Raw genomic sequence first — 27994 nt, forward strand, 5'->3', positions numbered from 1 at the left:
ATTTTCACGAAGGAAAACCGGCAATAGCGGACCCGTTCGCTTGTACCTTGCTAACCTGTCTCTTACTGCATTGTGGATTTTTGTTGTGGTTGTTGTTGTGAAATTCTATTGCTGGTATTTCGGATTTTCATTAGTTGAATGAAATTTTTTAAAAGGCAAAACCCAAAATAAGACGTTGCGTAGTGTAAAGCTTTTGGCGTCTTTATTCACATTTTTTTTCTTTTAAATTTTGGTTGATGATCGAAAGATCGACCCTCTCACGTTCGCTTGATCGTGTGGCCATTAACTCATAATGTTTTTCTTTTATTCTTTTTCCTTTACGTTGGCGCTGGCGAGTTGCGATCGTTCGTGCGTGCGTGATTTTCACGTGCGATGTGTGCATGGCTTCGATTATGTAAAGCAGTGCACACGATTGGACAACTTTTTATCCGATGTATGTGTGTGTGTGTATGTATGTGTCTGTGTTTCCCTCTCTATCACTCCGTTTAATATGTTTCCTTCTCCATTATTTGTTTTGGTTTTGCTTCTTACTGTGCTGATTTCCTTCCAGCTGATGGATGGACTTACGCGTACTGATGATGATGGTTGGCATCGTTTTTGGCCGGCCTGCTCATCACCCTTGATCCACATTCGGTGGCTCGAAATCGGACTCGTTCGATTGCAAGTTTGATTTTGTTGGGGGCCGAATGCTTTATTTATTTAGCCTTCTCGGCGAGCTTTCGACCGTCGTGCATCTAAACTTTATGCGCTGTGCTCGGAGTCGTCCGATTGGGGTTGACGATTAGGAAAATGCGTGTGATCAACACGCGTCGCAGAACGTGATTAGCCGTTCGTATTTCTTTCCCCGTGTACCCCTGTGTTGGACCAGTTTTAGGTGGAAATGATGTTTTGAAAATTATTTTAAAATTTAAAAATGTCTGTTAATTTTAAGCCAGTACAAATATAAAACAATTATCGAAATGGTTATATATGAGTAATTTATCCTATTTAAGATTTATTTACACAAAATAAACAATAATAATTACATTCCTGCCCTGACCATACAACCTTCATACCATCTACTGCTTTAAGCCTTTTTCTCCCAAGACCCTGATCCTCACGATCAACAAACGTTCGCGTCTTCCTTCAATGACACTTACAATGCTCACAGCAACACTTACCGAGCCAGCCGAAATCTGTCTGGGTATTGTATGCTTTTGATTATCATTTATGAAGCAACTTGCAGTTGCTCAATTGTGCCATCCACTTCCTGCGACAGCCGGCAGACCAAAGTCCGCGCGCCACACTTCGTCACGCACCGCACATTAAATGAGAACGCATCAGAGAATCGATGCGCCCCGAAAATGCCGGAAGTGTCCGAAACGAAGGTCCACTTCTCGTGTTTGCCAGTGTTTTTGTTTGGTCCGCTGTTTTGGTCGCCTTTCTGCTCGGGTTAGCCTCTTAGACCGCACCGCTAAAGGTTACGCCATCTAATTATTCGCTGCGATCTTTCAAACACTTCCACTGCGGTCTGTTACTTCCTGCGTGTGTCCAGCGGTACCCGGCCGATGGTGTGGTACGTATCCCGTCAAGGTCATTCCGTTGGGTCAATTTAAAGGTGTCCTCGATTGCGCACTTTGCTCGGATAATTGCCGGTTACAGTATCTGCCGCATCACGCACGCAGAAGTGGGCAGTCGCCGCTTGGAAGATGGTGATGATGATGATGATGTGTGGCTACTGATGAGGACAAGGCTACAGAGACAGCACGATGGTACAGGTCGATGGTCCCGTTCCGACTCTCTATCGGACCCAGTTCCGAACAGCTGAGATTCGGTGCACTCAAGCTTAGCTTAAGTGCATACTAAACACGTGCCACAATCCGCAAACAATACTTTGTGAAAATGCTCAACTGATGGTCATGTTGTTTGGGGGGAAATGGCCTAACGAGTGCTACCCACCGTCTGTTTTAACAAATCCATGTCAACATTTCAATGCTAAGGATGTAAGGTTAATGTATGCATCCATTTTTTGTTTCAAACATAGACCATCAACACCAATGCTGAAGCTTAGTTTACAAGAAATAGGATTGCACACAGTCAGCCTATTATCAATCAGACATTTATAACATATTTTGATAGTTTCACCCGACAACCTACTCACACCCTATCCTGCACCATCGCCTCACAAAACCTGTGAGAATTATTCACCATGTGTGTAATGATTTGCATAAATCTTCATTTAGTATGGCGTACACGGCCACAACTATGAACGATTCAAGGGATTTTTTTTTAAATTAACACGTGGCCAGTACGGTTATCGCGTTCGATTCGGATAACCTCCGCACGCTAAATTTGACTTCTAACAATTTTCTAAAACCTTGGACGTTCGTTTGAATTATGCCCTTTAAATATATGAGCCCTTGTTGAAGTGGGAAGCCGGTTTTCAGTTGGATAGTAATATAAATACCGGTGTCCCTCGAGATACGACTGTATTTGGGACCGAAAAAATGTCCCAAAGCAAGGCGTAAGTCGAAAAAGTCGTAAGTAGAATATCTATCAATGTTAAGTTTATAAACGAAGTTGAAGAGTCGTAATCTATAATATCGTGATTGTTATTTGAAACAATGATTGATAATGTATTAATTTTACACCAAAAATCGTTTACACGATATAGATATTGAAGATCGGGTAGTTGTGGAAAATGTGTGTGTAACGGTTATCAGCACAAAAATTAAAAAAAAATACATAAATTTCTTCTCACTGACAACTTTTCACTGTCAAAATCAAAATCATCGTATCTGCGAATCGTCGTAATTCGAAGGGATCGTAACTCGGAGAACCCCTGTAATTATTTTTAAAAACGAGTTTGAAGATAGTCATTAATTGATCTTGATTATATTATTGACGACATTTCACACCTACGGTAGTGCGATCTCATACTTTATGAAATATTTTAGATATAAGAGAAACTTTGAGGAAAGGTTATCATACTTCATACTTTTTTGTGCAACAATTTATTGCAGCGTTTCGTATCATAAGATGCCTTCTTATCAAACTTGGCACGTTGGTGAAGGCTAGTAGACGTTTTGACAGACAGACAGACATACGGACAGATAGCATATAGTTTTGCAATTTCCTTTTAAAAATTGGAACGCATGAAAAGTGGTGCTAATTAGCGCGGTTTGTAATTTCTAATTTTTGCTCTATCGCTAGTTCAAACTTTCCCTTCCTTTATCTATTGCTTTCGTGTTTTATTTTAGCAAGGTAAATATGCATCAAGCCAGAAATGATACAATTTTGAAATTCGGCAACAAGTATGCCATGAAGGAAGCCTCGTTTGGTTTGCCGTACCACCACTACAAAGTAGCCGCTGGCATTGGGGACATTTCCAGTAGGTTTTGTTTTTCCTTCGTGTCTGCTTAATGGATTCTAAGTGATTGTGCCGTGTCAAACCCGGAACTGGAACGGTGTTTTTCCTCCGATTGCAGATTATTGTACAGAATAACGCTTCACAGGCTGGAAGATAGTGCTTGGGAAATACCCACCTCTAGAACGTGTTTGTGTGGCAATTTTCTTCAGACACGATTAACCGTGCTCGATTACGTCCACCACGCGTGTGACGCAAGCCGAAGCGACGTAATTCTGGACGTACACCTCCAGCATTCTTTTTGTTGTTGTTTTGGAGCATCATCAGGTCCAAAAAAACAAAAGTAACCACAAGTGGCTATTTTGAGCACCTTCCGCAACGGCACGAGAGCTGTGTGTTTGGTAGAGGCGACCAGTGTCCGAGGATCACGACACGTTTGACGTCATCAACAACGAACGATTCGATGCGATCGAACACATCGTCCAACGGCTCGCCGGAAGCTACTTCTTGGCTCGATGGACTTTGAGCTACGGATCTCCCCGAATCGTTGCCATCACCCGGACTATTTTGACGTCCTCCTGCCGAGCGATAGGGTAAGTGCAATTAATGTTCAATTGTTGTGTAGAGTTAGCACCCAGGTTTTGCTGGAATGATTGAAGAACTATTGCGCATCAAACACCGTAAAAAAGGAACCTGTTTTCTCAAGAGTTTCCTTCTCATTATCCCGGCCTGCTTGTGCTGAGATCTATCCATCACCCTTTTTTCTTTCGCTACACATCGACAATAACCGCAAAGTCACCAGCGTCAATATCGGACACTCTCGTTAAACGTTCTGGAAGGTTTCGAAAGAACGATTCCCATTTTTTTACGTACCACATCTACTGACGAATTTGCCGATCTTTTTTCCCGAGTTCCGTTCGAGTACTCGAGTGAAGTCTTCTTGTGGATGGGGACGGCGACTACCTCAATAAAACCTCAAATAATGACTTTTTTTTCGTGTCTTGTTCGCTCCGGTCCATCGATCTTCGATTTTTGTTTGCCCGTTTTATTTAACCCTTGTCGAGGAAGCTGTCGAAGAGGATGGTTTGGGGGCAACAGCAAAAAAGCTAACCGATTTGTTTGCCGCAGGTTGTTCCGTACGTAAATTCAATTATGTCTCCCCCTCTACGATGACAATGTAAGAGAGCGTGGCTACCAAGGTACCAACACTCCATTACCAGCAGCCAGCGTCAGTAAAAAGTTGTGCCGATCGTAGAATCACGTAAAAAGTCAAGCCAACTCTCTTCCCAGACGGCGGAAGCGATTGGCAAATCCCAATGTGTAAAGGGTTTTTTCGCTTTGTTGGCGTACTGTTTTTGCTGTAGTCAAAAAATTACGTACGTACGTCCCATGCGGCTCCTCGGTCCTACCCGGCATGTAAATATCGCGAGTGTATCTTGGAAGACCGAAAAGCAAGCAGATCATCAGAGTGGAGAAGATTGTTCGGTTTGATCGTTTTCTCCAAGATGGGGTGATGAGGTTGCGTTCTGTTTGCTTGCAAATTGGTGCGTGTGTTTGCTTTTGTGGAGCTTTTGCGACGCCAGTAGCCATGTTTTCTGCTACAACCAGAAAGCACTAGAAGCAGAACTCCGTCCAGAGAGGATCCGAAGTCCAAAGTATGATCCTCTGGGGAAGTTTCACTGTTAGCAAACCTCGCTTTTGTGTCTTTTGAAGAAAGAAGATTGGAGTGTACATCCAGAAACTTCGGAAATTTTGACGCAATCCGGAGAGAGTGAGAGCAGATTGTCTTCATACAGCTACCGTACTGTCACCTGATCTCCAGCTGTTGATGGTGATGCTGTACTTACATTGTAGAAGTACCTGTTTGCAGGATGTAAATGTACAAAGCCGACGGCGGTATTTGACAACGGTACCACCTCAGACCTAACCTTCCCTGACGTCAGATGTTCGAGTAGTGCGATCGTTTTCCAATTACAACCCGAGCAGTGAGCAAAAAGCGTGTGTTGTGATTGCAAATATGCGAATGTCATGGAGCGTTTACAGCAGTAAGCGCGAGAAAAAGTAAAGATCAACAATTATTGTGTCCAGCAAGTGCGTCAAGAGAAAAGCCCAATTCACGCTACTTGCGTAAATGATAGGTGATGCTGGCGTAAGCCGGTAAGCAGGTAGATATATTGTATTTTTAATCGATACACGAGCTCGCTACCGTTTAAGGCACATGTAAAGGGAATGTGTATCTTTACTAGCAAAGGAGAAGGTGTGAAAAATTCCATTGAAATAGAACGGAATGTTAGAGCTAATTCACGTGGCAGTATGTTCTAATCTTGGCAATGATACACATTTATGAAGTGTTGATCTCTGCTTGGTCTAGCAGTGGTGATCTAGCACATACAGAGTTTAAAGCTACAGAACTTCTTTGAAAAGCAGTTTTTTGCATTTTTTGGTTTTTGGAACTAATGCGACCAACATCATCATGTTTTAGATCTGTCTATTTTTGTTTTTTTTTTTCAATTCGTTCCACTTTTACACTGATTGTTTGCCCTTTTATTACCTTGAGTGTAAAACAAAGCCTCCGTAATAAACACGTTAAACGGTGTCCTAAACCTGCTTACCGTCACGTTCAACAAACATTATGAGAAACAGGCGAATAAATCCAAATGGACAAACATTTACAGCGACAAAAAACAAAAACAGATGCTCGAGTATCTGGTACTTGTACCACGGCTAATCTTCACCGGATCATACCAGACCACCAGGGTACGGAGAAGTCAAAGGCATGTTTTAGAATTCATAAAACTATAAGCTCATGGCTGCCGGTCACTTGTTTGTAGGCTGGGAGGGTTGATGGGTAAAAAAGCTTCTTTCGTAGACAGTAGTCCAAGGGTTTATGTCCACCCACCGAGGCAACGCCGGAGAGCCATGAATGGAGAGCGTTTTTTTTCTCTTCTCGCCTTGATCCACCATTCCGTGCTAGTAAATTAGTTGTCCGTTGTTCCGGTACCGCGTGAAGGTTGCAGCTCGAAACGGTTATTTGAAACGGAAGCCATCTACACACCGTGCGTTTTATGATTAGCGCGTACCGGTCTGGATTTTAATAATAATGCTTTGTTGACATACTGCGTACGATTAATCTTTGCCCAATGATACCGGTTTTTTGAATCGGTCCTACGCAGTTTCAGACCCCGACGGATGATTCACTAGGGCGATGGATCTGTTTTTGTTTTGATTGGTACTTTTGTTTTCGTTTTTATCGATTCTTAGACAAGGAAGCTGACAAGACAAACAACTATGGCAGTAGTTGGGTTACAGAATAACCGTGTATTTGGCCTTCTGGACTGGATACTAAGGATTATTTATATTTTTTATGTACGAGCTTTAACAAACAGGTGCAATAAGCAACCATTCAACAGGTTAAAACTGTTAAAAACACCAGTTGATCTACCATGAAACAGCAGTTTGAGCTAGTAGTTGAGCATTGTGTACTTAAACGACTAACTAACCTAGTGCGTCCTTCTTAGTACACACAGACAACGGTCATTCGACGTACCCGGTCGGTTAACTGCTTCCTGCAATATAACAATTATCCTGACGGAATGACCTTACACGACCGTTCGGCTGTAGCACGGCTGTACGGTCCATTTTTTGTGCAAGTATGTGTGCACGGCCATGCCCAAGAGCGATATTGAGCTTTCGTTGCACATGCGAAACGGTGCAGCGTCTAGAGTTGGGGGTTGAAAAGTGTAAACGAGATCGAGCCGTTCTTTGCTGCATTTTTAACTTGAAAAGCGATCTATTTATAACAAAATAGTTTATTCAAATACATTATGTAGCTTGAGCGAAGATACGCATTAGCTCAGAAAAACAGCATTTTATCTATAAGAAATGTTAAATCACATTCATTCGTTCGCTGCATTCTTCTCACTGAAAGAGGTAGAAAGTGGGGTTTTGTGAGTCTTCAATGAACTGCCTTGGAAAAGAATCAACAGTGTGTCTTGCATTTTCGCATCCCATTATGAGCTGGAAATGGGAATGTAGAAATTGTTGCCAAAACGGGCAACAGATGTGTGCGTAAGATGCCGGCTGAATGCGCGCGTGTGCGTTCGCATGAAAGAAAGTGAGAGCATGAGAGCGAGAGAGAGTGAGAGCGAGAGCGCGAGCAGCGAAAGGGTGGGAGCGATATATCGTTTTGTGAGAAAAACTTCTGTTCTCTTTATCCGCTCCAAGAATATGTACAGGGGATGGTGGGTTGGTTTTATCGTTCCTGGAAATGTATGCCGTGTTAATGTTTGGTGTGATTTTTCGATTTATTTAATTTTAGTTGTATTGTAGTTGTTGTTTTATAACACGAAATTAGTTATTAAAGTATTTGAGTAGTTTTGAACCAAAATATAACGAATGCTAGCTTACAGGTTACAATTATAAAACAATGCTCTATGCTATTTGAAAATGGGAACTTTTTGTAAAATTTTATAATGAATATTTACGGTTCGTTTGCAAAAATAATATGTACATACATACAAAGAGAAATAAATGGACATAAAATTTTAAATTTATTTCATTTGACATAGAAATTCGACAATGTAGATGTTTAAGGAAATGTGTGCCTATTTACACCTGGTCATGAACAATATTTTAGTTTTTTTGTGAAATAGTTAACTGCATGAAGCAACGTCTATTACTAATATTGGGTTTTAGCATCACTAACCCTGCACCAAACAGGTTCCCGCTCACCTGGCACGTGGTTTTTCTGCTGTGCGTGTGTATCCTTCTCTCTTTCGGACAGCTACGCGCGAGAGAAGAGACGACTTGCACGCGCGCGCACTTGTATGTGTGTGTGTGTGTAGTGCTTGCTTGGCCCGCACGCGCTCCACCGGGAGCCAAACCGTGCTGATATAAACGGCCGCCCCCGGTTCAGTGGTGGGAGAACTCGCTAAAACCAACGTCAAAATCCAGCGGAAGCGTCAGTTGCTTACAATCACATTGGATGCGTAGGAAACCCATCTAGATCGCGAGAGCTGTACACATTCACGTTCCTGCTGCTGCCGTAGTGTGGTCGGTGCTTCGTCTCAGCCCGTGTGTTTCGTCTGTTCGCTAGCACCACCAAGTGCTAGAGCGGTCGCCCTCTCAGTGCAATCGGCCAACATCCCCAAGTGCAATTCTTGTCGCCAAGAAGAATTTAACAACGTTTTGGGGAGAGAGGCTATAGCCAAAGAAACAATTCTAACGCGCGCGCGAGTGTGCCCTTGTGACCGTACGTGTGTGTACTGTTGTTTTTTGTTATATTTTATTTTTCCTCGTTTGGTGTATTTGTGTGTCCCAGTGCTGCTGCTTGTTGCTCATTTTTGGCAAAGACAATCCACCTCCCGGTTCAGCTTGCTCTTCCCGGCCAGTTGCGGAGAGCAAAGTGCAGTTTTGTAGAAGAAGAAAAAACTGTTCTCCATCGGAATTGCCGTCCCTGCAGCATTGCAACAAGTAAGTGCAGCTTTAACAGTGTGTGATGTGTGCGTGTGATGGGTGGGGCCAGCTAAGGAGGGAAGGGCTCGGCTAGAGAGGAACGGAAATGTCGTGAACGACAAAAGTGCACTCGATTTCTTCCCCCCCCCCCCTCCCCCTTTAATTAACGCTCCATACTAGTGCGAGGGGAGTGCCTGTTATCACCACACATTTTTCACCACACACCATCAAAAACGGGAAAATGTGTGTGCGCGGGAAATGTAACCACAAACGGCATGTGTGCAGGAGGTGCGGGTGGCACGGCGTGTGTGTGTGTGTTTGCAAGGGTGCGCGGTTCTGTCATTGGGCATTTTCTGATAAGAAGAATCGAAACGTTACTTTACGCTGATCGCGTGCAGCACAATCCCCAACACACAAGCTGCTAGAGCGAAAGCGTACACAGAGGCAATAGAGCGAGAGGCGTGCAACGCACACACACACACGCACGCACACGTTAGCACATGTCTCCTAGTAGGCTGGGAAGTTAATTAAGCGTAAATGAGAATATGAATAGTAAAGCAGACCACCAGTAGCAGGGCCTGCACGACGGAAAAGAAAGGGCAGAAGCGGGTTCTTACTTGCGGTACAGCAGAAGGGCAGTGGCGGCGGAGAATGCCAAGCTGCCAATTGAGGCGGCACACCACGTGAGAAAGAAACGGGAATGAACCTTGAACGAGGAGGCGAAAATAATCAACACCGCTTAGGGGAAAGGGGCATTGGGCGGTGCAGCGCAGACGGGTTGGTTCGTGGAAAGAATTTCGTACACGATGGAGGTGGGTGACTGCCGCAGTGAAAGTGAATGAGTTCTAATGCATTTTTCGCACAGTCTCGCCACCAAAATGGGTTAAAAATCGGTTAATACACACACCGAAATAGACGTGCTTTCTCGTTCTCGGGCAGTTTGCCCTGGTTTGCCGACATAGAATTTTGTGTGTACCTGCGTGTATGCCCTCCCCCCTCGAACGCCAACAGAACAACCACATGGATTACATAAGCACTCTTTTCGTGTGCGCCAGATCGGCCGATTCTCCTCTCACGGAAACAGCCGTGGCAGCGGTTCCATCTCGCGCGCGCGTGACACAGTTTTTGCATCGAGCAGGCGGGGGCGGGGTGGCGGGTAACCGGGAGAAAGGTTTCCTCCCCCAGGACGATGCTGGCGAGGAGGGTGGCCACAAACAGCGACGGTAATCGTTCTGTGCGGCAGAGGGTTTGCACAGTGTGTTGGTAGTGCCAATGTGAGAGTGTTTGTGTTCGTCTCGGTTTCTCTTTATCAGCCGCTCATCTCACCGCATCACAAAATATCTGCCGCCACACTTTTTAACGTGCGCGCGTGTGTGTGTGTCGCATTTTCCCTGTCTCAGAGTAGAACGGCCCGCGGCACATTCTGGTTTGATGTGTGTGATATCTAAGGTTTTGCTTTATTTATTAATTTTTATCACTTGCTGTAGGATAAAAAAGACCAGTTGTTTGCATTGGAGAAGGATAAAGCGAACGCATGTCTCCGTCGCTTTTCTTTGCCAAGAAGTGTGTTCCGGTTATGTAATGCCAAGAATGTTTATTTATATTCTCGACGGAACGATTAACGACGATGAGAAATGAAGACGCTTTTTGGTGTATGATGGGCGCAAATTCCTGGATGAAAACTTTTCTTTTTTGTGCGCAAAGCAATGGAATTTTAGTAATTTCTATCAATTTTCCTTCACCTGGTACCGGTTGCTGTTATGATCAGTAGTTTCCCTCATTGCCGTAGATGGACTCCCGTTGCACATCTAAATGGAGCAACAAGATTTGCCGCGTACAAACACATACTCAGCATGCTCCTTCCTCTGTAATCGACGGAGAGACACCCCGAGACTGCAAATAGCATGTGTTGCAACCGGTTGCAGCAGCTCACTCTAGGTGTAATGCGGCCGGTGCACACACGCCCGGTCGGTCTACCGGTTTTTCCATCCATCCATCTCAATATCTGCCCCGTCACGGTGCACTTCGCGGCCCGAATGGTATGCATTCTAATGGGAGGTTGACGCGTCTGGGTCGACGTGCACGGGCCACCGTTTCACCTGTTCCTTTCAGTGGATGTGTGTGTGTGTTTGTATGTGGGGTAATAGACGTGTTTGATCGCGAAACTTCCAAGTTCATGTAACCGCCAAGAGCTTCCAGTTCTTTCCATCCAGCAAAGGCGTCCTGCAGCAAAGGTATGTTTGCGGAAGCACAGTCGCGCGTTCAGACCGGCGGTAGTGTTGTGTTGTTGTGGTCACTCGACACGCAAGCCAATCACCACCAACACCACCGTCACATCTGGGGGTTGAACCGATAGTCGAGCCCCCGATTCGTCACTAGGCAAACAAGCAATAAATAAATTCGCCAATTCCTCAAAGCTCTTCGTTGCCTGATGATTAATGCTCTCTAGCATGGCACTTTCGGTACCGTTTATCTCTGCATTGTTTACTTCTGATGATTTTGATGTACCAACACACACACACACACACAGCTCGGATTGTAATATGGGAGCTGTAAAGGGGGTGGTTAGTCATCGTTAATCGTACATATTCGGATTTAGGCCCGGCGTGCCGGCAACATATGTTCAATGCTAACACGTGATGATTTTTTCCATGAACCTTGGCTATATTTGCCCGGCGGTGTTGATAATTGCGTCGAGTTTCTGAATTCGAACGCCTTTAAAAATGTGCCTTTAACAAATAATGTGTCATGTAACACAAAACGGCATCCAACAACGGCATCGGCAACCTACATGGGGTTGAAGGAAATGTTTCGAATGGCAAACATTACGTTAAGCTGACGTTTCCTAGAAATATCTTAACATCTCTAAAATCTTAAAATATGCCACCGAGAAAGAAAAGATAAGAAATAGTTGTAAAAGCAATATCCCTATCGTACCGGAACTGTTTGGGGGGTGGATACTTGTCTCAAGGCATGTTTCCCATCCAAATGCACAAACCGTGTGATTTATGCCAGCAACAGCTGAAAGACTCAACATCGATCACACACACGCACAAACACTCGCATCCGAGTTGACAACCAACAGCTTGTGTCACGGACATAAGTGCACACGGCATCAGAGTTCTCGATTTCTTGTGCACGAATGGCTGTGCAGGACAAAATTAAATCGAAAAAAAGATTATTTCAAGCTTAAAATTTGCTTTAAACGCGGGAAACTCATTGTTGAGTGTAATTCTTTAACAAAGCAAGAGGAGGTGAATTGTCTTAGTTTGCTGAAAAAAGACCCGCTGATGACCTTGTAATCATGCATTTCTCTAATTTACAGTTACAGCATATTAGTCTCAGCCAAAATAAGTCGATTGCTCTCCTTCTTTCCCTCGCTTGTGCATGTGGCTCTCGTTTGATGGAATCATGTGTGATAATTTCTTGTATCCCAACTGAGAAAAAAAGCCTATAAAAACCCGAAACATGTCCACGCACAACCGGACAGTGCGGGAAGAGCGACAGAGCTCCCTCATAGTTTATGATCAACCATCTACATTAGATGGCCGGTTGCACATGAGATTGGGTCTTTTTTTGTGTTGGCCTAGGTGTATCGTTACGCGATCTCGTAGTCGACGGGTGTGTGTTATCTAGCTCCAAAAACCAAACCGCAACAGCGTGCGTGGTAAAAATCGTTTATGAGCGTTAATCATTCAACCTACATTCAACCAGATCCGATGAAAAGCGCTCGTTTTAGCAGCGCTGGCTGCATTATTATATGATCTTCGGAGGAGTTTGGTATCACGGTTTCACAGCGATATATGCGCTATGTGCGAGTGTGTGTGTGTGTTTGTTGATTGGTTCGGTGTGAAGAAACATTTAATCAAATTACTGTTAGCAACATTGGACGGACTTCCAATTAAGTTGTTTTGTCAACTTTGTGTGGCATAGCGGAGTTTTATCATTTCAGGCTCAAAAGAGGGCGGAGGTGAAAACTTACAATTGAGTGTTTTTAGTCTAGAGAAAAAAAATCCGTTTTTTAGAAACAAATGTCGATGCACTTACGCTCATATGATGTGCAGAATAATTTATCTTCGCGGTCAATGATACCGGGAAACAAGCTAGCGATTTCTATGCCAGTGGATGAGGCTGTTGAATGCAAATGAAGTCATAAAACGTGTTATGTTAAAACATGTTGAGATGTGTTCCGCATAGCCGTTCGTTGATGGTTTTGATGAGATGCTGAGATAATTTCTCTATTCGCCCATGGGTGACTAGCTGGGGAATGTGTGAAGAACGGATAACATCTTGCATAAATTGTCAGGGTTCCAAAAATTGCCGAATCACAGCAATCGCAGCGCGTATGTGCTTAGAAACTTATCATCTACTCGGGAAATGCAAAAATTAACCCAAAACTGAATACAAAACACCTACCTAGAAGGCTGAGAACGACAATCACAATCGCACAGACGCGCAGCTGAACGGCGAATGGCGAACTGCAATGATGCAGTTGTTAAATGTCCAATTATGCCACCGTTAATTACAGGCCGTTCACATGAGCTTTTAGCATAATGAGCACCCACAACTCCTCGGCGCTAGCGGAAAGAGGAAGGGGCAATAGCGCGCGGCCGTCGTCTCGTTCGGTTACCTTCTTAATGGTTCCCTTTTTGCTCCCTCCTAATGATCTGTGCAGCCATTACCAATGCAAACATATGCTACCAGTAATGATCGGATGACAGACAGGCACAGCGCGGAGATGCATTCTAATGCAATCGCACTTGTAATCACCATTCTGCCGAGCTTCTAGCTGCTAACGGCTGGTTTGGTTTCGGTTTCGGCTGCTTTTGAACGGAAACCACTTACAGCCGTGTACATACACACAGTGGAACAAAAATGGAATTTACGAAACATGTCCATTCCTCGGCGATCGTGCCACAGTGCCGGCTAGTGAAAAACAATCAAATTCCTACCGTACGGGGGAGCAAATGAAGCCATTTGGCAACCGTGGCCAAGCGGGCAACCAAACCGTTTGCAAAGAGCGAGGAACTACGGCAAAAGGGGTTTCTTATATATGAGCATAGTCAACCCACCCCGTACCACACTATCAGTAGGGGCAGCACATGATCACCGTGGAAGGGCAAACCGGGGCCTGAAAGTGATCACGCTTGTCGCATTCTCACCAGCAAGCGACGAAACCGGATGTCAATGCTGGCTTGAATAGAGGTGATTCGTCTTTGCTCGTGTGACTTCTTCCCGATTCTGAAGTAAGCAATTGAAGTTCGTGTGTGTGTCATTGCTATTCATCGGGTGTGCGTATATGGCGCGAAGGTAGGGAAGGTAAATGACAAAACCGCGTGACCATAATTATTCAAGCGCTCGGCAAATTCTAACGATGCTTTGCGCGCTCGTGTTCATTTAACGCGCCGAGCCTTTGAAATAAGTTGGGTTTGAGTCATTTAGAGAGTAAAGTTCGATTAAAAAAAATGCCTGGCCTCTGCACAATGTCATCAACCATGCTGCTATCTGCTCGGTTGGATCACTGTGTGGAGTGATATGCTCTCTATGTGGTGGAATGAATGAAACTATTCACCTACCAGCTGGTCTCCTCCAGCCCAGCCCGTTCACATGTCGATTTGTTCAGCTGTCAATGATCGTGTGTATCGGGTGGGGAGGTGACTGTCCTCTTTCTAATCTTGACACAGTTACTTGTTTGCCTGGACGCATGCCTGCCGGCGAAGGAAGCGCATTTACGACGCTGGCCGGAATGGTAATGCAACACACGCCCTTGTATACGGCTGTTACGGCGGTGTGAAAGCATTATGCGAAAGCAACTGTGAGACGCCATAGTGTTATGTACATTTCATTCACAGCACACAATAAGTATTTTTCACAGAGTTCAGACAAATCTTCTACTAGTCTTTGAACTATGCACTGATAAGTATGAGTATACATCTACCAACCTAACCGTCTCTTGTCGTTTTTGTTCAATCAACTGCAAAAAGCGAAATCGGAACCAACGCTGATAGATCAAAGCCATCCTTCACTGTGGCACTAGCAGTTCGTCGCATACCCTGCCGGCCTCCGGTATGATACATGTAAGCCCGTTCGACCGGATTTTCTTTGAGAATGCGCCGCTCACAAAATTGACTCGAAATCTCGATCGCTGCTCGGCGCAAGCCAAACAGTTGTCGTTTGACAGTTGGCTGTCGCTTAGCGTTCGACCCCAAAAGCAACCAACTCAGCGCAAACCAACCAACCAAGCAACCAAGCAACTACGGCGACAGCTAAACGTCCGTTGACCGGTTCCTCCCCAGCATAGCTCAATCGCGGGGGGTTTCACTTTCGATTCAGGTGAAGGTTAGTCTGCGCCGTAGGTGTGTGTGTGTGTGTGAGTGTGCGGCAAGCTGTTGTCATCCTTCGGTACCTGCGTCGTTAGGGAGACGTTAGGTGGCCGCCGGTCGGCTGGCCGGTGTGTTATTTGATTATTATTATGCCATCGTCCCCCGAGCGCTTCTTCGGGCAGGGCGCGCTGTGCCTGTTGGACCGAAGGCGAGACATTTGCGTTGGTCAGGTTTTGAGTGCACACAGCCCTCTCTCTCTCGCTCTCTGTGTCTCGCGGGCCCAGGACGTGCCCCGAGGTGCATCGTTTCGGTGCCGTGCAGCGCTTGTTGATGTTTTTGCTGCTGTGCTTCATTCTTTTGAGGCTAAACGCAAGACACACTACGCAGTCTACAGCATTTTGGCCGACAAGCGACTGACGATTCACAGCGAGGGCGGAACAGGGTGGCGAGTACGAACGGGTGTGGCAATAGCGACGTAGAGCACGGAGAAGGTAGTAGAGGTAAGGAGCAAAGAACGCGGCCAACTCGGCTCGAGTTGGTGAATGTCAGCAGTTTGATGTTTCCAGCTAACGGAGGAACGAGGGCTTTTCATTTGTGGTTGGACGAACCCTGACCATCCGTTGCATCATAATATTGCTTCCTTTTTTTGGCCGTGAGTGTTCATCCTGGCTTATGCGCGTTGGGGCGGGCGCTACGGTGTGAGGGTCACAGATTTTGGGAACCGTGAAAGACTCGAGAAACTCGATCTCAGGGTCAAACAAAATAGTGGAGAGTGAATTAATGCGTCATGCGTGAGAAATGCACGTGATAGAATGGCTTTGGAATGTGTCAAATTATGTCATAAGACACAAGCTGAGCTTTACATTTCCTGAAGGACTGGGCGGAAGGGCATCCAGTGAATTAAAACGCCTTCAGCATCAGTTTAGTAGTGAAGCGGAATTCAAACGGAAAGTCGCTAGGGCGTGAAGCGGCCGTAAGACAAAAGCATACGCTTTCGAATAACATCCATATTAAAGCTAGCCTCTAAATCCCCAGTGTTCGTTGAGTTTCCATCTTCTGGACAATGTAACAAATGCTCAATGCCATTCTTCGGATGTTTAACCGGTTCGGTTTTTTTCTTCTCTCCCTCGTAGATATCATCCTCAACGAAAACTCCCAACCCCGTGGTTCGTAACCGTACATCGCCATCCCTTCACGCGAATAAAGGTAAGTCCCCGCGATACATACAACGCCCATTTTCCTTTCGTTCACTCTTCGACCGTAGACGTCGTCGTACAAGCACTGGCACCGAATTTGGGCGATGTTCAATTAAAAATAGTATCCTCATCATAGGCCAGCGCATGAAACGAGCACACAGGTGCTAAATATATATATTATCCGGTTGGGTCCGGTACGTGTAGAACCCACTCGGTACACTCGGCTAACCGGCGATCTATGCCGATATTTTGGAACAAGTGATGTGGGAACCTCCTTGCGGACTTGGCCGCGGAATGTTTGGCCTGCAAAAATAGCATAGCTACAGGATGCAACAGAAGAAAAAAGAACAGTTTGCTCCACAAAACTACGAACTAGCGTGCACTGGTATTGAGGTGGAGCTCATACACCACCAAAACAAGGTCAAGGTGGGCAGGAGGAAGCTAGTGTGTGTATATCAAGAACAGTGAGCGACTTCCTTGGAGTTGTAACACGACAACGTGTTGTGATGATGGTGGTAGTGGAGGTGGTTAGTTGCTTCTGAAAGGTTATTTATTTCTCCACACGAACTAATTAGCAGGTATACGGAGAAGAGAAATCTCTGTGGAGAAAAAATCGAAGGTTAGCTTCCCGATTACGACGTTGAGGTCTGTTTTGGTTCGAGACATCTCAGCAGTGTTCTTCACATAGTCGGATGGTGGCACTGATTGGAAGACGATACGTTTCCCCACAGGAACGAGATGTCTTCGATGTCACAGAGGTAGACTTGTGCTAGAAGTAGACCGGTTTGCTATGGAGATGCAGTTTTCGCTAGGTCAACTGGTATTATTTGGGTTGGCCAACGGTACTACTTGCTGGTGTGTTATATAGCCTAAAGTGCTACATATTGCTGCTGTAGAATTGAGATTCTGAGGACAGAAATGCCAATCTCACTAATCCGTTGGCTGCTAGTCCAACTAAAAAAAAATCCCATCACCGTGAACTGAAATCAGGTCCCGCGCGAGTGCAACGTTCTTCGGGGACAGTCGCGAAAAGTTCATTCGCCTGTTCTAGTCTTTTCCTAAGCCACCTTTACCGCCGGCAGTGTGCCAGCGCGCGCATATCGAGAACGTATCACGGCGACTTTACGGTGCAATTATCACCGAACCTAATGGTTTGATTGACGGTCAAGGAAAAGCCTCCAGCGAGGCGAGGTCTCGAAAGGATTCTATCAGTGGCGGCTGTGAAAAGGCAAGATGCATGATTAGCACAAGAGGGGGCTAAGGGGTGGATGTGAAATAGCGGAGGGTAGGCCCAGTGATGTTCGGCCGCACTACGGACGCACTGCGGCGGTACGGCATGTGGTGCGAGGCGAGGCTGGTGCGAGTTATGAAAGAACCTGTTATTTATTGCAATTTTATGTTGAATGACGGGTGGAGAACATTCTCGTTTCAAATTGGCTCGCCGATTGCGCTCGGCCAGTCGGTGGTGCTCTGCTGTGTGTGTCGCATTTGTCGCCGTGTGTGTCAACTCGTCGTCGACGTCAACACCAATCCTCAAGCGCTACCGACGAGTCGGCAACAGGAAAACCAACGGCGCAGACCAGCCGATCGACTCACTCAGGAGGTTTGCATTTTCTAATTTGACAGCGTGTGTGTCCCTCTCCAAACTGCTCGAAAGCCCGCATGGAAGGAAATCGTTCTCAAACTGGGTGTGTGTGTGTGTGTTTGCGGTACGCAATTGGACATGTTTCGACAAGACTGCAATTGTAGGATGCATTATGTATGCTGTTGGATCGTCACGGTGTAAAACCCGGTTTGAGCCAGCAATTTTCCTATTTGCTGCCAAATCTACTCAACCAAAATTGTGGTCCCCAATTGCGGGTCCAAGAACCTTTAATTATTGTTACCGACACTAACACCATCCAACCAACCTTTCATACATTGTTGTGAAAAGTGCGGTAGATGTACCATTCAACAAACTCTCAACAAACGTCCACTTAAGTCGAACAGCGGATGAGTTCGACAAACACTAGGCACATGTACCTTTGGACTGGAGGACGATGCTAACACAATTAGCACGCCAACACACAACAACGTCCAACGGAATTCTCAGCTCACACCAGTTGAGGGTAATTTCGCCGTCATCATTGACATCATCGTCGTATTGTGATCCGAAGGGGGTGGATAGTTTTCACGTGTTTTTTTTTTCGACACACGCGGTGCCAAGTCCGTTTTATTGACATTAGACAGTTTGCCGTCAGTTCCGGCGTTAGGTGGATGGGATATGCTTTCGGGACGTTATCCCGCAGCAAAACGATGAGTCGAGAGAACAACACATTAGTTCTGATTCATTGGATTTTTGCCAATCGACACACCCGTTCAGCGCGGTAAGGTGAAGATGCATGATATCATTCGCATTATAAGTCAGGTTCTCATGTTCGATTGTGATCGGCTTAATGCAGGCACAGGTACGTTGCATTACTTGTTTCCGAAATACATGACGCTCAATCAGAGTTTCCATATGTATCTCCCTCTGTGATGAGTGGCACTCGTAGATCATCCCATTGTTGCTTCTGTTCTCAACATTACATTGCTCTCAGCACACAACGATTGATAATATCTTGTCAAGCAAGTGTGTACTATCGAGTAATAATGGGGTTTTTTTGTGGGTTCAAACGGCTCCTACCCAGGTTGCATAATCGTGGGCTGTTACCTAACGCGAGTGATCGCGCCGCCGTCTCGCGCGATTCGTCGTAGATTCTGCACCATATTACTAGCGTGGAATTCACCTAGAATCATACCGTCACCCCGCACTACTAATGAAGGTGAGAAAATATTATGATCTAAGCTTCATTCCGCCAACATTCCGTTGCCACCGCCCGCTTTTCGCGATCGTTAACCAGGGTCGCTAATCACACCAAAACGATCGCGTTCGTGCGCCCCGCCTAGGGTTGCTGCAACAAACAGCGGCGTCCTACACGCCTGCACCCACCATTACTACCAAGAAACCACCGGGCGGGGGTGGTGATCGACGGGAGTAAATGGCTATCATTATTCTTATTAGTCCCCATTGCCAGCAACATCTCCGATGCAAGGTATGGTCGCCTTCGCCCCGCAAAAAACCGCTCTCACTAAGAAGGTTTACGTTAAGCGGCGATGATTTACGTTCACCGCCAACGAGGAACAGTCGAAGGGATAGAATGTTTGTTGCAAATGCTCTAACCCGTAACGAGCGCTTTGTTGCACATTTGACAAGAACTTCAACTGTCACTTCAACTTTCGACGCTTTGCTGCTGTTGAAAGTGAACATGCAGGTAGAGTGCATTGATTAACACACAATTGTCTATTGCCTATTCTTGCACACCATAGCTATGGCAATTGAAGAAACGATCAAGCGGAAGTAGCTTGAGGAAATGATCTCGCACCACTCCGGCTGCTAGAAAGCGGTAGAAAGTGATTTGTTTGTTTGGTTTGCGTGCATCACTTTTCTGTCACGAAGCCGCTGCAAATTGCCCTACGACCCACTAAAAAACATCCAATGGAACACGAACGACGCAAAAAAGCACAAACAAACAAACCCACACAGTGTGTCTGGGGCGCCGCTTGGAAAGAATCTTCTTCGCGTGCATCATTTTCTAATGCATCGTTCGCATGCCATCGGTGGTCCAATTCGGTGAACCACAGTGCAATGCAGTTGTTGAAGCCTGTCTGTTGCGCGCTAGACATGCTTGGCATGCAAAGTACCGATATTGATCGGGTGAGGACATTGTGCCAACACTCCCCCTGGGCGGGGGCCGAGATCGATTGGTGTGTAGACCTGCCGTCAAAATGACTCGAAGCGAACGGAAAAAGTAGCCATTTCGTAAGCGTTTCGTGTTTCGTTTCATTAGATCTTAAAACCAGGTGGAAGCATATATACACACATCATATAAAAGAGATCGACAGATCGTGCTACACATCGCCGGCAAATGTTTGTGGCAGTGTTTGTGTGTGTGTGTTTCTGGGGCCACTTTAAGCATTGGGCAAGAGAGCGTTTGGATTGTGTAAAAATTGAAAGCCAGCTTCGTTGAATGCCAGCTTCTCCACTACACATGGCGTTTACAGCGCTGATTACTTTTATTGTTGTCGATTGCATTCGACGACGTCCCTTTCGCGGAGGGTCTCAACGTTCGTTACACATCCCGGATGGTGAACCGGGTGGACTTCCGATGCTGTGTACGGCCTAGGATCGTAAATTGAGGTTTCTTCTTCCACAACCCGATAGGAAATGGTGTTGCGCCCGGCAAGAGTTTATGGCGTTTACAGCTTACAAATTGTCGCCATCCACTCGATGACTATGCCATGGGAAAATTTGGCACAAGCCCTTTCCACCGGGAAGCAAGCCGGCACGCGGAGCCGTCACCGCCAACCAACCCCAACAGCCATGGAGAGGCAATTTTTCACAACACAATCGCTCGCGGTTCGATGTGGCAATGAGGGTCTTTCTGGTTGTGGTCACCTTGTGGGGATGTATGTAGCGCTTTGTCCTCGGTTACTTCGGTGGTGAAAATTCAGCACCCACCCTCCGCGCACCCCTGGCTCTGGCTACCCGAACGGTTCGACACTGCGCTCAAGGCCAGCGCACGAAATTGGGAAAAGAAGAGACCACAGACGGTGCGAGGAGACGGCGGCGTGCGCATAGTGGGGCCCGGCTGGTACCGTAAAAGAGACTGTGTTGTGGTGCCCTCTCTTGCTATCCATTGGATCAGCTGCCGTGGTTTCGGTACAGTTCCCCTTTCCCCTCGGTGCATGTGAACAGAGAGAACTACCCGAACAAACGGTGCAAAGTGATAGTACACGCGCGTGTCCTCCAATGGCTGCTCCATGTCCAGGCGTGTTCCAGGCTGGGGACTCGGTAATCGTCGTCGAGATGGATGAAATCTTCGTATGGCGGGTGGGGGAATGGTTGAATTCCGCCACGAAGAAGTGAAAGTTGATTGCGCGGGATCAATTCACTGGGAGCACTAGCTTTTGCGTCCTCATGGGCACTACCATGCGTCCTACGCCAAGGCGATACGTCGCAATACTCTGCTAGTACACGCCGAAACCATTCTGTAAGTTTAACTGCACAGGATATTACTTGCATTCCAAGTAGGGGTTTTCCCTCCGAAAAGGTCATCAGACATATACATCATTACAATTCGTCTGTTTATAAATGTGCATAGGACTTACAGGCAACACAAGGTGGCGTTGTCTTTGATTAAACGGCACAACATTTCCCACTACTGATAAATGTACTAGAAAGTTGCATTTATTTTACAAATGTCCTTTAGCACTTCCTTCCTCGGCCGGGTACGATCGACACTAATCGCATTACATCGTTCATCCTTGGTTGTTTCCGAGTTTCAAAATGCAATGATACAGCAGACAAGGCACCTCTCTAGCAGTTTCCCAACACGGGTCACCGTCACGGTGTTCATGTATGGAAAATCCGGCATTGTTCTTCGGAACTGATCGGATAATCGATCATAAAGCAAATGATCCACCTTACGCTTCATGAACACTAGACCCTGCTTCCGGTCTTGATTGACGAGAGATTGTCTGCGCTCCAAAAAACATCCATCAGCTATATGAATATTAATATTCTTGATGGTTGTTTGTGAGTTTTCGCAACTTCCATCTGACCTTCACTCATTGAGCTACACCAGTTTGAGGTTACCAGTCGGTGTCGGCGGCGCTGTGCTACTGCTACGATTTCGGACACCTAACAGATGATGTCGATAATGCTGCCGAACTTTGAATCACGTTTCCAGAGTAGTAGTGCCATATAGACTGGTAACCTCACACGGGGTCCGTCCGGCGAATTGAAAGGAACGAGGCGAAATTCGCAGCAGCCCGTGTGCTGTCAGCCACTTTGTGGGTCTGTGTGCCTAATAACCTTGATGGGAATGTAAACAAGCCGAATGGGAGGAAACGCAGGGGAGCAGGAGGAGAAGTAGAAAGGCGCGCAACCAGAAATCCGAGAAACTGGCAGAAAACGCGACGCGCTCCGCTGCAGGAAGTGATGACTGTGTTATGAGTCGACAGTTGGAACGCTTCGTTGGCTTGCTGGCTTGCTGGCTTGCTTGCCGGCTGGCGCAGTTTGTTTGTAGATCCTTCTCGATCTTCTGAGTGATTAAGAATTTATGATGGAAGATTTGTGTGAAAGGGTAAGAAAGAGATCGCGCGCAATAACACACTGTGGTCGGTTCCCTCAGCTATTGGAAGGGGCAGGTGCGTTCTTTGGTGGCGTATGGCTTTAGGAAAACTAGTTTTGATGTAAATTTTTCGCAAACGCGCCCCCAGGACGTTTCGCACTGTCGTGCATTAGATCGACTGGAAGGTTCGATGACATTCTTAAGCGGCTATAATTTCCATTTCTCTTCACCAGGGTGTGGGTAGCTTTATAGTGATATCAACAATCCAAAAGGTTGAGAACATTCGGCGATCCGTAAGCTTGATCATACGAGCAAAGTCCAACCTGGGATCGCCCATCAGCGTTGGCATGTTCTGCAGCCATTTTTTCTTTGCTTCTTAAATAATGTTGCGAAGTTATAAAATTATATCTTATCTTATAACTTACTGTACCAGTGCTATAACAACTGCAATTTACTCCTAAAATTCAAACGCTTGGCTTGATATGCATTAAAAAACTCCATTGTTTGAGAGTTCTTTGCTCTTTAGAATGAAATGATCCCTCCCCGGACCTGTATTTTTCGTTCGGTCCTGGATAACGCAAACGCACACACACACATTTGTTGTGCGAGTGAGCATAAAACAAACAACGGAAATAACGTACCGACGGGCATTCCAAAATGGGGAAACCTGGACAACAAGACAAGCATCGGAACTTCTGTACCGAATGCTAACTGTTTATCCTCAGTCGGGCGGGGATCGATTGAAGGGAGGAATGTTTGAAAATTCACCCAATAGATGATGTGACGAGTCGACTGGAATGCCTGCCCGTACGCAGGATGCATACCAATTGTATATCAACACATACCCAGCAGTGAGTGCAAGGTGAATGTTTGATACACGGGATACGGTGCGGTGCTTTATCTCTCCGACTGACTCCGCGGAGTTTCTCACCACCGTTCCGACGCTCGTGCGCTGCTTAGCGGTGGCAGCCCGCGCAACCCCCCAGTACGGGTGACTCTCTGGGGTGTCCACCGTAACGCATATCAAACAGTTGAAGAAGCGTTTATGGAAATGTCGTGGGTGTGTTGCGTACTTCGCATGAGTTGTTGTGGCGTTGTGTTTGTGTCCGCTCATAATACACCCGGTTTGTCACCAGGTAGGTGGTTGGCTTGTTGGTGGCAGCCATGGTACGTTTGGGAGTGAAAAGGAAAGCCTCCAGCAGCACGCGACTTTGTCACCTTCTTTTGGGTTTGGGTTATGGTGCGCCGAAATGGAAACGAACTGAGGTGACTTAGGGTGCGGGTGTGGGATCAGGGTGCGTGACGCAGACGGACGCGTGTATTGGGTCAGGGTATCGATTGGTCATTGCAGCATTTGGGGTGGGTTTCCTACATTCCTAATGCGGGCGCACCAGCAGAGGAGAGGGGAGGGAAATGTATGCGAAGGTTCGCTTTTTGAATAATCGTGCTGCATAACTAACGGAGGATAAATTTGGCCATTTTACACGCATAAGGTTATCGGCCATGTGTTAGTGTGACGACTATTTATAGTTGTAGCATTGGAATCACATGTTTTGGGGGAGTACGCAAATACGAACGATGCGTTGCGCGCAGCACCGAAATGGTGCAAATGAAAGGAATAATATGCTTCAGCCAATGAACTACCTTTGCTACCTTGTTCTAAACTTCCTTTTGTTCGTTTCCAAATCAAGACAATTATCGCCAGTCCATCCCGTCTAAGCTAATTTCCACGTCCGAGATGTGGTAGTATCTAAAAGTCGTGTGAGCTAATCCGACGTCTGCAGCTGGCCCCTTAGCACTGCAACACGCACACGGTTCACATCATAAGCGCATAGAGATGAGTGCTGCTAGCTCTCACCTATGCATGTGATGAACATAAGGGTAAAAAAATGAAGTCATTTAACAGACACAACAGACCGCCCGGAATCGAGCACACTGTGGCAACGGCGACGATGCGTCGAAACCGAAATGGTTGTTACCGGAGATGCCGAGAGACCTACTAACCGCGTTAATGAAAGTAAAAGTAAGCCTACTTCGCTTTTCCCTTTTTCTTCGCACCCGTCAAGCGTTTGGAGGTGGTATTTCGTTTTCTTTTTCAGTTTTTGTTTTTTTTTTTGGTAAAGGTGGTTTTTGGTCGCCTTTGGCTGCGTTGTTGCGTCTACCACCCATCTGCTACTCTCTCAGTCAGTTTCGGCCGTGTCTCCTGTGTTTGCTCGGGGATAAAAGATTTGAAACCGTGCGTATGTGTGTTGTCTATGTGTGATGCTGCGAAGGAGCAAGGTGTAGTAAGGGTTATGCGCGCCACAGCTCCAAACAGACGATCGAAGATCGCGATCGCGCGAAGCAACACACTCGGGGCCGAGACTACATAACAAATTATGGTAGTGTTTAGTAAGTTCGAGTTTTGGGGTTTGTCTTGGGTCTCTCGGGGTAGGGAAGGAATGGATGAAAGATGAAAGACGAGGGCATAGACCGGCAAAGCAACAAGAAAAACACAAATTCAATAAGTGATCCGCGCGTGGTCGAAAAGAAGGATCATATGTAATCGGGGTGCGCGGGGAGGAATGCTTGGTATAGAAACAGGGAAACAACTGGGTGTGAGGTGGCCCCAAAAATTCCACAATCTTTTGACACAAACGCTCCTCTCCTCCCTGCTCCTTTGGGAGCCGGACCTGTATTTTTCTTTCGGTCCTGGAAGCTGCCGTTGCGAGACCACCGGTTATCACACTTTCAGTGCTTGAAGTTGTAATCATCCACGCACACCACGATCCGTTAAGCAGCAGCCTGTAGCCAGCAATTGTATACAACGGCTGTGAGACAACGGAGAAGCAATTCTTAAAGTGGTGGGGGGAAGGGAGGCGTTTTGAAAATTCAACAAGGTTGTTCGCGAGTGAAATAAACCCAAAATTGCACGGAAAATGACCCTCCACTCCCCCTCCACAATGCACAAGTTTGGCTAGAGATTGTGACTATTTGGTCGCTATTGCTTCACATTTGAATGAAGCTGCTGGTGGGTGGCGCGAGAGGCAGCAGGATAGGGCAGGTGAAGTTGATTGATATGATTCGCATGTTACTAACTACTAACCACCTGCTTGCGCTCAGGTATATGTGTATGTGTGTGTTTATATGCTTGTATGTCATCGAAACAAAGGAAACCCAGCGATCCCCCCTCCCCTCTCCGACGTGTGTGTGTGTGTGCGCGATCTCGCGTCCGTGGTATTAATCACTGACGGACCGAGTGAGCGACGACGATTGCACAGGAGCATAGTTTTGTGCGCCTTGCCTCTCTGCCGCGACTGACCTTGCCAAGAGCAGCGCGCGGGCCGAGCGCGCTTTCGTACGTTTTCTTATGTAATGGCCATTTATTTTATTATTCAAGTAAAGTTTTAACGCATTTCGAAGTGTTTTTTTGGGGGTAGAAGGCTGCTGCTCCGCGTAGTGCCCACCCATTCGTCCGCGGCAGGGCCTCTACCCCCTCCCCTGGGCCGGGGGTAATTTGGGGAGGTCGGTTCGATGGGTTTCGCTGTTTTCGGCCCCGTATTTGATCGACTCCGCCGGCTGCGTCGGAATGAGGCAGAAGCTGGAGTTGGTACGGGCGGATGGAGAGATAGTGTTAAGGTAAAGCCAATATAATCAAAGTTGGTATGTGTGTGTGTGGGTTTTTTTAAAGTCTTCGATTGATCAAGGTATGCGCGCGCGAGTCGGCCCCTCTCGTGAAGACCCCACGGCTGTGGTTTGCTCAATCCAAACGAAAATAAAACAAAGCTGGAGGAGAGCGTGATGCACACAACACATGACATAAAACTTAAAAAAAACCAGCAACAAAAGCTAGTAGTCGATCAATAGATCTAACATGTAACGACCCATTTCCTCACCTAGGAGTGTGGTACTGTTGGCAACAGTTGCAGGAATGCATGAAGATCGTTGTCGCGTTGTCGATGAAGATCGAATGGGCTACAAAACATGACAAATGTCTTTCAAAATAAATAATTTTCTAACCTACGAAAGATCATCGCTTAACTCCTTTCCAAAAACGGTGCTCCTCAAACGTGCTGTGCTAGTTCTGTTGCTGAATGATCCCGAAATAAAGGAAAACTGCACTTGTCGTAGATATTTGCATCGTTGCACTCGATTAATTCTTTCCCTTCCCCTGCTGCAAGTCTGAGCTCGAAATGGAAAGTTGATCTTATTCCGTCCCCACACCTACACACGCCAAGAACAGGGCGAACTCCATCATCATCATCAGCGAGTTGACCGAGTGAACCGTAACGCGTAGCCTTAGGGAGCAACTTTGGCCCGAAGTTCAATAGTGTTGCATCGCTTTGAGGGGAGGAGGGGGGGCGGGGGGGGGGGGCTGTGATTAAAGAGATAGAGTAGGGCGAAAAGAAGAATAAAGAGAACCTCCAGAAGTCAACTGGTCTCCTCCAACGCACCAAACTTTTTTGGTGTTGCCTTTCGATGTTCCAAGTGTGCGCCGCGTAACGCACATAACTCTGCATCGAATCTCCATCGACCCATCTCCTGACCGACTGGCCGTCGTACGACGTATAACCCGGTTACCCGAAATATAGATACACTCTCACACACACACGAACGTCGGGGCCCTCGCGTTTGTTTGCGAACTTCGGTTGCACGACCGCGGCGGCTCGTGGGGTGTGGTGGGGGCAGCGTCAGCGTGGAAGGGATTGTCCCCTTCTCCAGCGCCAGTGTGTCGCTGTGTGTCACTCTCTGTGTCCATGGTTCCGCGGCTAATCGCGCGCTGGTTCCCATCGTGGGGAAGCTGAAAATAACGTTTAGAAAACGACTGATTGTCATCGAGTACGGTCGCGCGCGCTCGAGTTCGCTGCTACTGCGTGTGTGTTTCGATAGCCAACCGTGTGCGTGTGTTTGTGTGTATGTGTATCCGTGCTATGCGTGGAGGGTTCTTCATCCACCACCGTTGCACCACCGTTAGAGTGAGCCTTGCCAGTTAGTTGCTAATATCCAGTTTCACACAACGATTGGTGGCACAACAGGCACGGGAAGAATCAGCTGCCGCGCCAGAGGGCCTTGATTTTGTTCGTTTGCAGTGGAAACTATTTTTCGCGGCCACCGAGAAAGGTTGCACCCTAGCCTGCCGCCCTGGTGGAGGAGGTTTCATTCCCGTTGTTGGGTGCATTAGGTAGGTGCGTTTCTTTTACGTTTTGTTTTGTTTGGAAAAACCCGTGTAAATTGGAACTCTGGTTGTTGTGGCGCAATTGTTCCTAAAAAGGTAAACTCTTGGAATTACTGGAACGTTTGTTGAGCAGTGCAGAAATTTCCGAAATTCAGCAAAAACTGTCCAAGAGTGTGTTGTGTGCGCCCAATGTGTGTGTGTGTATGTATGTGTTTATATTGCGATCATATTGCAAATGAAAAAATGCATTTTTGGCAAAATGTTAGACCCCCAAACTCCACGCCCGCCCTCGAGTGTGTGGTGTGGTGTGTCCGTGTGCGCTTATGTGTGGTGGCTGTGTGTTTGGTTTGTTGTGTGGTGGGTGC

At 46.5% G+C, this 27994-nt stretch overlaps 1 protein-coding gene across 5 annotated transcripts in view; it reads left to right on the forward strand.

Moving 5' to 3' along the window:
• The first annotated feature begins 8244 nt into the window (after nt 1-8244).
• Nucleotides 8245-27994, forward strand: part of LOC120951872 (elongation of very long chain fatty acids protein AAEL008004) — a 37540-nt gene continuing 17790 nt past the window's right edge. For 2 of the 5 annotated variants that reach the window (XM_040370854.2, XM_040370855.2), the window contains exons 1-2: nt 8245-8818; nt 16257-16329. The gene's annotated coding sequence lies outside the window, so the exon portion shown is untranslated. Of the gene's footprint in view, nt 8819-16256; nt 16330-27263; nt 27640-27994 lie in introns of those variants that run through there. The other 3 variants (XM_040370851.2, XM_040370853.2, XM_040370852.2) reach the window with 3 other exon arrangements.

The sequence above is a fragment of the Anopheles coluzzii genome, chromosome 2, assembly GCF_943734685.1.
Source record: "Anopheles coluzzii chromosome 2, AcolN3, whole genome shotgun sequence".
NCBI classification, from domain to species: domain Eukaryota; kingdom Metazoa; phylum Arthropoda; class Insecta; order Diptera; family Culicidae; genus Anopheles; species Anopheles coluzzii.